Source organism: Schistosoma mansoni, chromosome 2, assembly GCF_000237925.1.
Source record: "Schistosoma mansoni strain Puerto Rico chromosome 2, complete genome".
Lineage (NCBI taxonomy): Eukaryota > Metazoa > Platyhelminthes > Trematoda > Strigeidida > Schistosomatidae > Schistosoma > Schistosoma mansoni.
In genome coordinates, this window is record NC_031496.1 from 8,393,711 (window position 1) to 8,407,226 (window position 13,516).

The window sequence follows — 13,516 nt, forward strand, 5'->3', positions numbered from 1 at the left end:
GAAGACAGTAAAGAATGAGTTCTGAGAAGAGACATAAGGACCTAAAGGTACTTAGTGACAAAAATATTTGAAAAACTAGTGATAAAACCTTAAGTTACTTTTATTGATTCAATTAAGAGAATAGGAGGCTAAGAGTCCGTTTTTTGACACATTGTTCATTGGTTTTCCACAGTTTATTGCCGAACATTTGCTACATGATTTTAACGTATTGGTATATTTTTCTATGTGAAAACGTTGGTTTATTGACATTAGAATCAAATATTTTACAAGATGATATTAATTTAAACTGTCAGTTTTAAGCTAGTTAGCTGACGACAGTCCAGTGAAGACAAAGTTAGGCTGTCTTGGCATAAAGTCCAGAATTTTATCATCTCTTGTTGTTTTCTTAGTGTAGTTTGTGTTAGTAACCGATCCATTAGGTCTAAAAAGAAGTTCTAAGAAAGTGGATTGAAGAGACTTGTCGTAGGCGTGCATTGTTTCCCTCATGTGGGATCGGAATTTCATAAAGTGATCTTTGATGATGCGAAATTTCAAATCTTCGTTAAATGGAATGTCTCGAATGTTCTGGAATCGTTTTGAAGCAAACTAGAATCGTCTTTGATTTTCATGGAACAACGGATGGTTGGTTCATAAGAAACCATAAATTTAGTTGACCTAGTTTCCTCTTGAAGATCTTTAAATGAAATCAGAGAAGGTAGTGTTCCTTTAATGTTTGAAAGATCATAAATGTTTGGGGCTTTTCTCGTTGTCTGTAACGCCTTTATAATCGAGAATCACAGACAAATTTGAACCGGAATTCAGGAATGAAATCTTTTGTCGCATGCCTGATATTGATGTCCTCCAGTTTGAAAGAGTTCCGCTTAATGAGTAACATTTGGTTCTGCTAATAATTTTGAAGCCAGAGTAGGATTAAAAACGATCTTTGGAATCCTACTTATAGCATACGCGGCACAACATCAAATGTCTCTGAAAGCCAAGTAAGTACACCTGTTCTGATATTTTGTTGTCTCGGCAGTTTGTCCAGATGTTTATCCGTTTAACTGTTATTCATACAGTTGTTCATTTGTTTTGTTGGTATAATCAACCCACTTACTTCCTTTCTTTTCTCCTCCGCATTTCAACTACATAGTTTTTTATTGGATGTTATAACACCTCTGCACAACAATGTGACATCTACTGGTTCTACGAAATCTACTCTCACGGAACAAATACACCAAATTAAGTTCCAGAATTCGCTCGCCTATAAATAACAATCGAATTCACCTATAATAGCGCACGTGATCGGGTAAACTACCCGGAAGCTTTTTACCTTAATATCGATTCCCACTATAGTTATTTATGCATAGTTACTCCTACATAGTTTTTTCAAATGTTCATTTTTATTATCCATCATTATCATCTGAAAATTTATTGCATTGAGTCCTTTAAAGTAGGACACTTATCCACATACTGCTTGGAGATAGTAAATGAAGTGTTTAAATATGTTTAGTGACCGTGTTTAAGAAAGCAAAAGTGAGACTATATTAGACTATCCATACATGCACGAGCAACTTAATATTTCTGTTCATCTCAAAGTTGACTAGATGAGCTTGAATCTATAACTCAGTATCCCTGTTCACTATATGTAAAGGCATTTTGTCTGAGTTATACAGGTTTTCACTTCGATGTTTCCCATGTCAACCATAACATCTTGTTATCCTCTGTGATTTGCGTTTCGATCATTTGTATCAAAAAATTTGTCACCAAATGTTAAATCATGTTGTTCTACTTAATTTACTCACAGTGCCATTCTCTATCACATCTATTCAGAAGATGAAACCTTGGTATTAAACATTATAGATATTTATTTTCTGACTAAATATTTTTGGCCCTTGACAGAATCGTATATTTTCATTGACCAAACCTTGTACATAATTAGATCGATCATGATTTGTTTCAAGGGTGCTGGGTCTGCAGATCAAGTGTTTGTTAAAGAAACCATGGATAACCCCTATGGTTAAATGTCCGAGTTACAAATCACAAGATGAACATATTTATGGACGATTGGATAGTGAGTAATAATAGAAGAATGAAATACCCAAACATATGAAAAAAGAAATGCATACAGCTGATTTAAAGTAAGTTTCGGGATAACAAGGATACACTTATTTGACACGTATTATTAGTCTTCCGTGATAGCATAAGTCCGTATAAGTATTTGGCTGAAAAGGACTTGCTATGACGTTTTTCAGACGTCACAACAAAAATTTTATGAGTTACTGTGATGTTTGTATGAACTAATGATACTTCCGTACTTGATGTCTGTTTGATTTCGAATTTTAAATACAATAGGTTTGATACTGCTCACTTAGATCTGTTTCGTTTAAAATGCGCTATTTCGGAGATTCTAAGTTGAATAACAATTCAAATACTTCTAAATATCACATTGATTTCATGATGGAGCCTGTGATGGAACAGTTGGACATGCATTTAAGTTACGAATCTTTCGAAGATCACATAAAAAGGTTCGAAATCTGGAGCATGACGAAAAAATTATTAATTTATTGCGTCGTTTAATCAAGATTATTACGGTGAATTCAAATAAATGTTCATTATGTCTATATAGTTCCTAATGTCTTGGATACCCAGTTGATGGTAAAGCTTTTAGACTAGATATGAAACAACTGGCGCCACTGACAAATGCCCTATCTCCGAAAATCTTTACTGCACTACGTTCACTAGTGGGTGCTCTCCAAAAGTATTTCCATTTTATTCCCAATTCGTCTTGTCGTCCCGATTGTTTATTCAATATTTTGGCATCGAATTCAATCAAATGGGGTGAGAAACGAGAGTCATGCTCACGGAGTCTACTAAATTTTCTTTAGAGCGATGCTGTTTTTCAAACTTACTGCCTCGTTGTACATGTTGTACTTATTACAGATACATAACCTGTGGGTATTATTACAGTTTCAGATCAGTGAGGCAGACCAGTAATCTTTGTTTTATACAAACGTACTCTTACTGAACAAGGTTATTCAAAAACTCGGGCTGTTAAAAGAGTTTATTAATATTTATTCAGAAAGAGATTCATTATTGTTACTGATCGTGAAGCTTTAAAGTTCATTTATTATCCTAAAAAATCCTTAGCGCGCCCTTCAGCTTCTATAGTTCAACGATGAAGTATCTCTTTCAGTGCCTATGACTATACGGTTCAGCAAAGGAGTGACAAACAATTTCAACACGTTGGCTACATTTCTCGACATTCATTGCAAGATAAACCTGTTAATACTTCAGACTGTTTGTTAGTTCAACCTTTTCTGGTGAGACAAAAAGATTTCATTAGAGAAACTCGTAGATACTTTGGACGTGTACTCAGCGCTATACGAAAAGGTTTGAATGATAATCTGAAACGTAGATTTCCTGTCTATTTTCCAAAGCCAGATGTGTTATCCACTACTCCTGATGGTATTTTGTGTCTAATTGATCGTCTTGTTATTCCCCCTTCATTACATAAATCTATCGTTGAAAATCTTCATAGTGGAGATTTAGGTGTTGAGAATATGAAGTTATTGGCAAGGCTAACATGTTGGTGGCCGGATATAAATGAAGATATATGTCGTACAGCAAACAATTGTGAAAAATGTCATAAGTTGAATAGTCAGTCTTCGAAGTGCGCTCCATGACCAGTATCGTCTGAGGCCTGGCAGGGAATTCATGCAGATTATTATGGTCCACTTCTTGGCAAATACAATGTACTTCTGGTTATTGATTCTTTCTCGGAGTGGCCTATAGTCAATTTCACAACTTTACCAAATTCTGACTTCACAATCCAAGCATTAAGGGAGGTGTTTAGTCGAAGAGGGACTCCCATGCTGTTACTGATAGTGGCTTTCATTTTGCTGCGGGTGCAGTCGCTACCTGGTTGAATGGTATAGGGTGCAAACATCTATTTACTTCTCCTAGACACCGTTGTTCCAATGGTCAGGCAGAAAATTTTGTCAGGACATTGAAAACTGTTATTGATTCTATTGCTGCTTCAACATATAAGGAACTGGAGAGCGGAGCAGATACATTTCTACTTCAATATAAAAATGCTAAACAGTCTGTGACGAAAGAGAGTCCATCTAAGCTATTAAAGGGAAGGATTCTTCGTTCGGATGTGAGTTGTTTAGAGTCTGTAGAATTTACATATTATCGTGGAAATGATCTTCGACAGCCACGGGGATTGTGGTGAAGAATGTAAAGAAATCTATGATGCGAATTCCAGATATACATGATTTAGGTATATATAACCGACATGTTGATCAAATACAATTCCAGGAATAAGGTAAGCCTGTTCCAATTTCGGTTGTCAATTCTGATACTAATGGGTACATTCGTGACAATACAGAATTTAAATTCAATACACTGTCGGATATACACAGGATGAACCTTAGGAGAAGACGTACAATCGAATACAGAAACTTGAAAGTCAATTTAAGTTGTGGCTTATGTGGTGTTTGTATGAACCAGTGATCCCTTTGCATTTGATGACTGCTTGATATTGAATTCCAAATATATTACGTTCGTTTGTGCTCACTTAGTTGTGTTTGGTTTAAATTGCGCTATTTCGGGCATTCCAATTTGAATAATAGTTCAAATACTTCTAAATATCACAGTTACGTGTATTGTTGTGTTGTGTTTATTAAGAACGTCGGTAGTAAAATATATGTTTAAATCGATATAATATCTTACCACCAGAGTACTGAACAAAAATCAAACATTTATACTGTAGCGTAACACCAAAAACTGGTAAGCTTTTCAATAATTTTTGAATTTACATAAAGTAAACTAATTGAAACTACCGAAAATTCAGTATTTAGTCTGAACTCAGAGATAACGAACCAGTTTATTTAAGTAGACCAAACTACTTTCTTCTGTATGAAGTACGAAACATTTTTCAATGACTCGTAATAAATTATATCAAAAACACTCCGGGCTCAATTTAAACGGTTCTAATTTAAGAAAGAAAACAGAATATTTCGAAGGTACAGAAAATCTCGAACGGTATAGCCTATGCTAAACAGTCAAAGGTATTCCTAGCACGAAATAACGAGCTAAACAGATGAAGGAATGTTTGATAAATAATTGTTCGGTATCTGAGAATCAATGAAAGAATTTCCGACAAGATCGGATCAAATATCTATTTGAAAGGATTCGAGTGACTGTTCCCAGATGACAATCAAAGGTCAACAATCATTGATTGGATCACGTCGTAACTTCATCCCCATAGTCAATGATCCGGCAACACACAACGGTAAAATAAATTTAAAGACGTAAATCTTTAGCCAAAGTCGAATAATAAGTGTCCAAACAAAGAAGATTGAAGAAAAGAAAACGTGGTTACACGAGACCTGAGTAGAAGTTAACATACAAGACAGAGAAAAAGAACAACATCAATGCAGCGAACAAAGGATGGGATTGATTTTATCTTACGAACAGATTGTGGTAAATTATTCTAGAGTCTGAAAAAAAGTAATTCATATAGACAAATTATCTAAAATGGGTTTGTTTCACTAGTTACAATATTGAACTACGTGACTGGATATAATGGATAGTTTACTAAGTATTTTGAAGAAAAAGATAAGATTTAGTTTCAGTCTTACCTTCCACAAAGAGTCAAACACAAGTTTATCACATCTGGAATTACAATTCAAGGTACAACCAGTTTCAAAATCCGAAGTGTAAATCATCTCTGTGTACTGATTCCAACCTTAATTTATCCTTCATGCACTTACTATTAAGAATAAGCGTGCAGTATTCTAGAAATGATCGAACACAAACTTTGTACATCAAAACTGACATAACTTACATTGTAATAATGATTACTAGAAAAAGTTTTAAAAAGTAAATCTCGCGCGGCGGGATCGTTGATGCGCACTGCTGAGGAGTCCCACAATAGGATGAAACGGCCGTCAATTGCTTTCAAGTTTTCCATGATGGTCTAACTTCAATCGACTCGTGATGATCTCAACTATATAATATATTTTTATTAACCGAAGAAAAACAAAATCAGCCTCTTTATTATTTCTAATTCCCAAAGGGCGTATACATCGATACATACACACACATATGCACAAATAAATGATTTCAACGTTCTCGTTCATTATAATTACGTTTTCATATTAATGACAATTGAACTAAAATTTAATGACTTTAATATTTGTTTATATATATTCAAGTTTATTAATGTGCGTTCGCATCCTAATGTGTATAATATACGGTCATAAATGTATCCTATAATAAATTTAACACCTAAACCATTGCCCATTTTAATTACTTGTCATAACTAAATTATTGAAGTGAAAAACTAGAAAACACTAAGGGGTGTTACAATGGTGGTGATGGTGGGGGGAGTGAAATAAATAAAAAAGACTCATTGTCATTTCCATTATTCCCCCCCCCCCAGAAATTTTCTGACTACAGAGACAAATAATTGTATGTGGGTGTTTTATGTTAATATAGGGTTAAAGTTAATTTGATAATAAGCAACAAAATAATACATAGATAACAACCTTTGAATATATATATATATATACATCAATAAACTGGTGGTTGGTGTAAAAAAGCAGACAGTTAACAGTTTTCTTTACGTTTCTGTAACCATTAACTGAGCCTTGGCGACTATAAATTTTAAACAAATTATTTATAATAGATTTAATGCCATTTCTGCTAGGGTTTGTTTTTAACAATTCACTGTAATTAGTTAGTTGTCACCATTGCTTTTACCTTTATATATATGGTTATTCCCTTATTTTCTTATCGGTATAATGAATTGAAATCCCATGAGGTAAACAACTGTCTAGAAATAATGAAATATATACATAGAGATTAAGTGTGATTGTTTTTCAAAAGTGAATACATGATTAGTTTAATAAAACAACAACAACAATAATAATAACAAAAATAAATCTTTTCCTTTTTTTAAAAAAAATAAAAAAAATATAATTGTAATCTTTAAAGTATTATGTAATAAGACAGAAATTAGGTAGTTTAGCACTGATTGGATTTAGTATAGGAAAAGGTATATGTGTATTATAATTCATATTGTTTTATCTAATTATTTTGTCGAAGTAGCAATTCAAATGCTCATTATGATTAATAGATTTACATGAAAAGGAATTAGATAGTTGATTGAATAGCCGAAATCAGGATAAATCAGACAATTTCGTTGCTTGAGGAAGTAGAAGAATGATAAGTAAGATTTATAACTTAGGTGGACGCTTTTGGTGTTAGTGTGTTTTGTAAGTTGGATGCTTTGATTGTAAAGCTTTTACAATTGACTGATCACTGGGTGGTGATCAATGTCATGCGTGTCAAGTCCTACTTAGTGGTGATCGAATGCTACTCAGTGATCAATCAATTGTGATTACACCTCCGTCCTACAGGTCGGTCGCGGCGCGAATACCTCAGTGGTAACGTCTCTTACTGAGAAGCTGGGCGACACAGGATCGAATCCGTCAGGAAGCACCAGTTCCCTCAAAATTACAGGTACACCTTGCTGACGAGTGCCAAGTAGCAAGAAACCCGCGTCCAGGGTTTCCTGTTGACCACCTCCAACCACCATCTTATCTCAACGTAGAGCTTTCATTGTTATTCTGAACAAAATTATCAGTGCTTTAAAGTTAGTTCTGATGACTTTTTGTAATTGATAGTCTTTGTGGGTTTTGCTCTTTTCATTTTGTTTCCTGTATTCATGCTGACTGCCTATTTTGGTGACTGATTGACCTCTTCCATATAGATTGATAAATTGGATGTACGTTGGTGTGTTTACCGATTTCCGAGTGGTATGAATGCCATACTCTTAGATATTCCCCGGGACTCTTAGTGTTCCTAAGATTCATAACTTCAATCTTCTCTAATGGAACTCATATCTATGGTTGTCCATATGAGTTGATCTCAATGATAATAAATCAATATCACCTCATTTCTAATTTGTGTTCATGTATGAGTAAGTGATGAGGATAATATTTCTCATAACTGCTGTAACCTGTTTTTCAGATGGAGAGGCATCTATCTTCTATTGTTATGCCTTTCGGTTTGCTGATGTCGTTCACAACAAAAACAATAACTCGGCGATTAAATATTTAGCTTAAAGAGCCTACCATTGAAAGAGGAGAAATATTTGGAATTACATTATCGACAGCAAAAAGAAAACACTATATGTCAGTTTTCTAAGCTATCACAATGCTGAATTTACTTGATATAACATCAGACCTCAATTTTAAGAGAAAACATAAATTTTGTAATGTTCATATATCGTTTATAGGTTGGATATTCATTTACCTTCGATTAATTTGTTTGTAGTTAAGTCGTTTATTTGAAGCAATCACGTAGCTTTCATGTCGGTTTTTTTAGAGAGCGTTATAAAATTCATCTTTACCTATTGAGAGAGAACATAAGTTAAACCATTTTTCTGTAGCTTTGTTCATATGTGAAAGGTAGTTTTTCGACAGACTCTATATTTGAGTCATTTAGACGACGTGATATCAATTTTGTTATGATTACTTTGATGAAATACATTCGTGATCAACTGAGTAAAAACGAATGCCCACCAAACTTTCTAATAAAACGGAACCTAAAGTAAAATTACAGATAACACTGAAGAAGGTTTTATTTAAGCTCAAACGTGATATAACCAACGAGATAGTGATATTGTAGTGTGGTCTACTTATATCCATATAAGTAGTATATGGTGGTGGTCAGACTTAGAATGTATTTTGGCAGAAGACCGATAAGACAAGAACTGAAATGAAGCGCAATTGGTAGGAAAATGCATGAACAATGAAGTTAGAGAAGATGGATTGATATTTATAGAAGGAACAGTGAAGATTAAGACAATTGGTTGTTATTTTGCAAATTAATTGTTTACTGTATGATAATCAGAATTTAGTGAGATAGTCTGTAACTTGTGTGTAAACGCATCCGATTGTCCCCAGTGGTGTTTTTGTTCACTATAGTTAATTAATTATATAATTAATTAGTTAATTATAATTAACAAGCGTTTCCATAAGTGAGCTTCGGTGTGACGGAAAATAGATTTCAATTGACAGACACAAATCGAAAGTCAGTTTTACCCATCACAAAATCAAAACTATTCTTGATTACTACACACAAGTAAAAAAAGTGTTCATAGTTTCACCTATTTTATTGATAAAATAACCTACAATACAATGTATAAGAAAAGCCATAAAACGACCAGCTAACACAGCTAAGTAATGTTTTTTATTATTCAGTCAGTCGATAGAGAGTGCACAAACTAAGGACAAATTGTGTACTTCCATTGTCTCTATGTGCATTCACCAGTTCAACTGTTCTTATGGAACCACTATATTTCTAAACATCACCTTTCTTCGTTGATCAAAAGGGAAAATAATACAATAGGAAGCTCTGTATTGTTACATTTAATAGTTATAGGTCATCACATTAATATGAATTTAGTTTCCAAAGTTATTTTTAGAATTCTGTCGAACTTGCCTTATTTTATCAAACCTTCTTTTTTACAGACAACAGTAACCAGTGGTATACACATCAATAAATTTAATCTTTGTTAACAGAAAAAGTTTATTCAGCCTCTTAATTTACCATGACTTTTTTCGTCTTAGTTACAAGAATTTTTTCAAAATTTTCATTTCTATTCAGTTTTAATTAGGAACTTTACTATACATGACCTATCTATCCTAATAATCTGATTTTCTAATTTCCTTTCAACCCGTTTTTACTAATCACCTACTATTAGTTTTACAAATAACAGTAAACATTAAATTCATTTAGTATTGTTTGTTTGAATCTTCCCATTGATGTTTAGAACTGCAGCTGGTCAGTCACTAATTGGCATATGTGCATACCGTGCGTATTGCCTCGATATAGCCTTAATTCACAAGCATTGTAAGCAAAGATGGACTCAGTGGCCGAGTTTATAACGCGATGGCGTTTGAAGCGAAAGGTACTGGGTTCGAGTTCCAGAGTGAACATGAACTCTGGTTTGCAGGTACATCCATTTGACCAGTCCTAAATAGGACGAAACGCCTGTCTTGGATTCCACTGCTAGCCACTATCCATCTTTGCTTACAACAGGAAACATTGTTCAATTTCGAAATTATTTAATTCTTATTCTTACGTAACGAATTGTTATGGTTAATCATTGGAACAATTTCATCTATTTTTTTTTCTAATTTTACATCTCTTCACCTTGTAACGGACTACAGTTTTATGTAAGACATTGTAAAATTGGTTGACCACCGCTTATTTAACATTTACTTCGTTCTTAACTGTTAAAAATATTAATGAGAATAGAAACTTAATGTGAGATTAAATCGTAAGAATTATTTCTTCACTCAACTTGCAATCTTAAATACATATATGACGAGAAATATCAGTGAACAAAAGAGATATACTCAACCATTTGTTTTACGTTACCCAACTTCTAACCCAATAATTCAATGGTCATTTTAAATTTTTGATGATTTAACTTGGTTAATGTACAATAAATCTTTCATTTTGTATTTTCATAACTTAAATTCATCATATTCAAATATTATCAGAATGGGGGTTTGTGAATATTGTAGTAATTTTCAATCGATGAATTCATGAGTCGATTAAAGCTAGAACATCATGGAAAACCTGGAAGCACTAGATGGTCGTCTCGTCCTAGTATGGGACCCCTCAGTAGCGTGCATCCACGATCCCGCACACGGGACTCGGACCCAAGGCCTACGGTCTCGCGGGCGAACGCTTAACCTCTAGACCACTAAGCTGGCATTCAACGGTGTGAATGTCTAACTTCAACCAATCCACGATATTGTGTGACCGTCCACCGTCTAGCTTTAATCGACTCATGAATTTAAATATTATCGCTACTATCATTCATATATCGTTTTATCTCTATCATTGAAGATAAGTAATATCACATGCAGGATTTAAGTAGCACTCAAATCACCTTACCATTACCTACTCAGCTCATATTACTCCATCCATTACCTAATTATTGACTGGAGAATTGTTCTGATTTGTGATTATGTTTCATAACAAATACTCAAAAAATCTACGTCTATGTTATAGGTTAGTTCTGATTAAAAGTATTTTTAGTAAAGATGAGTTTTTAAAATGAGTTTTAAAATGAGTTTCAGATTTTCTAATCGATAATTCATTGGCTAGTTTAACTCATCTAAATCAAAATTGGTTGATCTAGAATATGACTCGGAAGCTTATAGTTCTCTTGGTAAGCTGTAGGCAAGTAAATTTCTTGTAATCTTAAAGTTTACATATATCAGTCGTGCCAAGATTGTAAATTAATTATTAATTTTCTTACAAGCTTTCTTCCCTATTCATTATTCTCTAAATAGCAGTCACAACAAAGTGTTCATTTTTAAGTAGGCTATAGGTCTTGATTAGCTTGTGAGACTGAAATCATATAGCTTGAATGAGTTTGAAAGCCCATATTAAATATACCTCAATCACAAACTGAGATGAAATATCTTGATAGTAAATAGCTAAATATATTTTCTATGGGAGATCTATGAAGATTCTGTAAAATTTATAACTAACATTATGAACTGATCTTGACTAAAAAAAAGATCCAGAACTTCCCAATTTTTACTGTTGATTTAACCAAGACTAATTTCTGATGTTCACTATGAAATGAAATATAAAACAGCCGGAATGGTTATTAATTAAAATAAATAGATTTGTTATAGAAGGGGTTTTGTGGAGATTTAGTATTTATCAATGTTGAAAGCGTGAGTCAATTGGTTGCTCAATTTCGTGGATCAGTTGAAGTTAGACATTAACACAGTTGGATGCCAGCTCAGTGGTCTATCGGTTAAGTGCTTCGACTCGAGACTGGTAGGTCCTGGGTTCGAATCTCGCGAGAGCACGTTCGTGGATGCGCACTGCTGAGGAGTCCCATAATAGGACGAAACGGCCGTCCAGTGCTTCCAGGTTTTCCATGGTGGTCTAGCTTCAATTGATTCACGCTTTCAACATTGATAAATAGATTTGTGTCAAGTATAATGTATGAAGAAGGTTAGAAAGAAGTTTAGAACGCTTAGCATTTCAATTTTCATCGCCTTACACTAAATCTTTGTAAAACTATCATTTTGTATGTGATAAATGTTTGTATCTATAGTTTTATATAAATGTTAAATGATGGATTTGATGCTTCGGTTGGGTTCTTTCGATGAAAAAAAACAAGTCGACAGAGTAATACACTTAAGTTTGTAAACATAATATTAAAATGATAAAAGTGTATTCTGAAATAACTCTTATTTGCTGCGTTAGAATAAGTTATGAAGACTTAAGTCTTCATTGATTTTCCAGCACAAAATTATAGAATTTCTTGGTAAAACATGAGAACCATACATTAAATACTTCATTTGCGAATTTCTATTATTTGCCCCTCACATTCTGTATGATTCTTCCAGTTTGCTCTACTTTTTTATTTCTTTTTCTATTCTCTTCACCTCGATCTTCTTAATCTTCAGCTGACAGGTTTTTTCTACTCCCGACTGGTGTGACATACTAGTTCTGTCTGTCAACATAAGTAGTATACACCACAATATCAGTAGTATTAGTAGTCTTACTAAAATTAGGGGTAGTAGTAGCTATGTGAGTAGTAGTAATAGTTTCATGAAATGTATGTCAACCTGTATCAAAACTAATCCTGTAATTCAGGTAGTCTAACTTCAAGGATATATTTTCGATTCCTTTAGACTCTAGTAATATGTAATGGTTGGTTAAAATCCTTCATTTGGTTTGCTTAAAAGGCTTGTAAATAAAAAATTACAAAAATAGTCTTTCAAGAATTTGTATATTTACAATTCTAGAGTCTAATTTAGAAGAATACAACTGTTAAAAGTACATTATATGAAGCTATTAAATATGAATTGACTAGCAAACAATTCAACGTGTAAAGACTGAATATTTCTTGAATAATAAAGTATATTTGATAGGTAACTCCGCCTGTAGCCCCTCCGGGGGTTACTGCCGGTCCGAAGCCCGGATAAAGGAGGGGGGTTGGTCTTGGGGTTAGCGACTCCATCCTATGGAAAACTAACTCGCCAAAAAATGTTAAACAGGAATATTTGATAGGTGATTAGAATTTATTAAAATTATTATTATTAAATGGTATATAAAGAACAACATTAATACAGTTGCACTGTTAAACAGCTTTTCATACCTCCATCTCGTACTCCTCAAACTTGTCTCCCAATAGTATTGATAAGTTTATAAATTGTACAGTTAGTAATTATTATTATTGTGAGTACAAAGACTAAGAGATTGTCGAGTGATTACTACTTCCATAACTTTAGTAATCACACTATCATTAATGTAGATTTAAGTTCGAACATGGTTACAGCCAGAAATAATTTGTTTTTCAGGATGTTGCATCTTTTGGGCGAACAAAAGTGTGCACTTGGACATACTGAGCACATATTTTGATAAGACTTCAACCAATCGCTATGAATTTAAGAATGATGATTATATTGCTAACATTTAC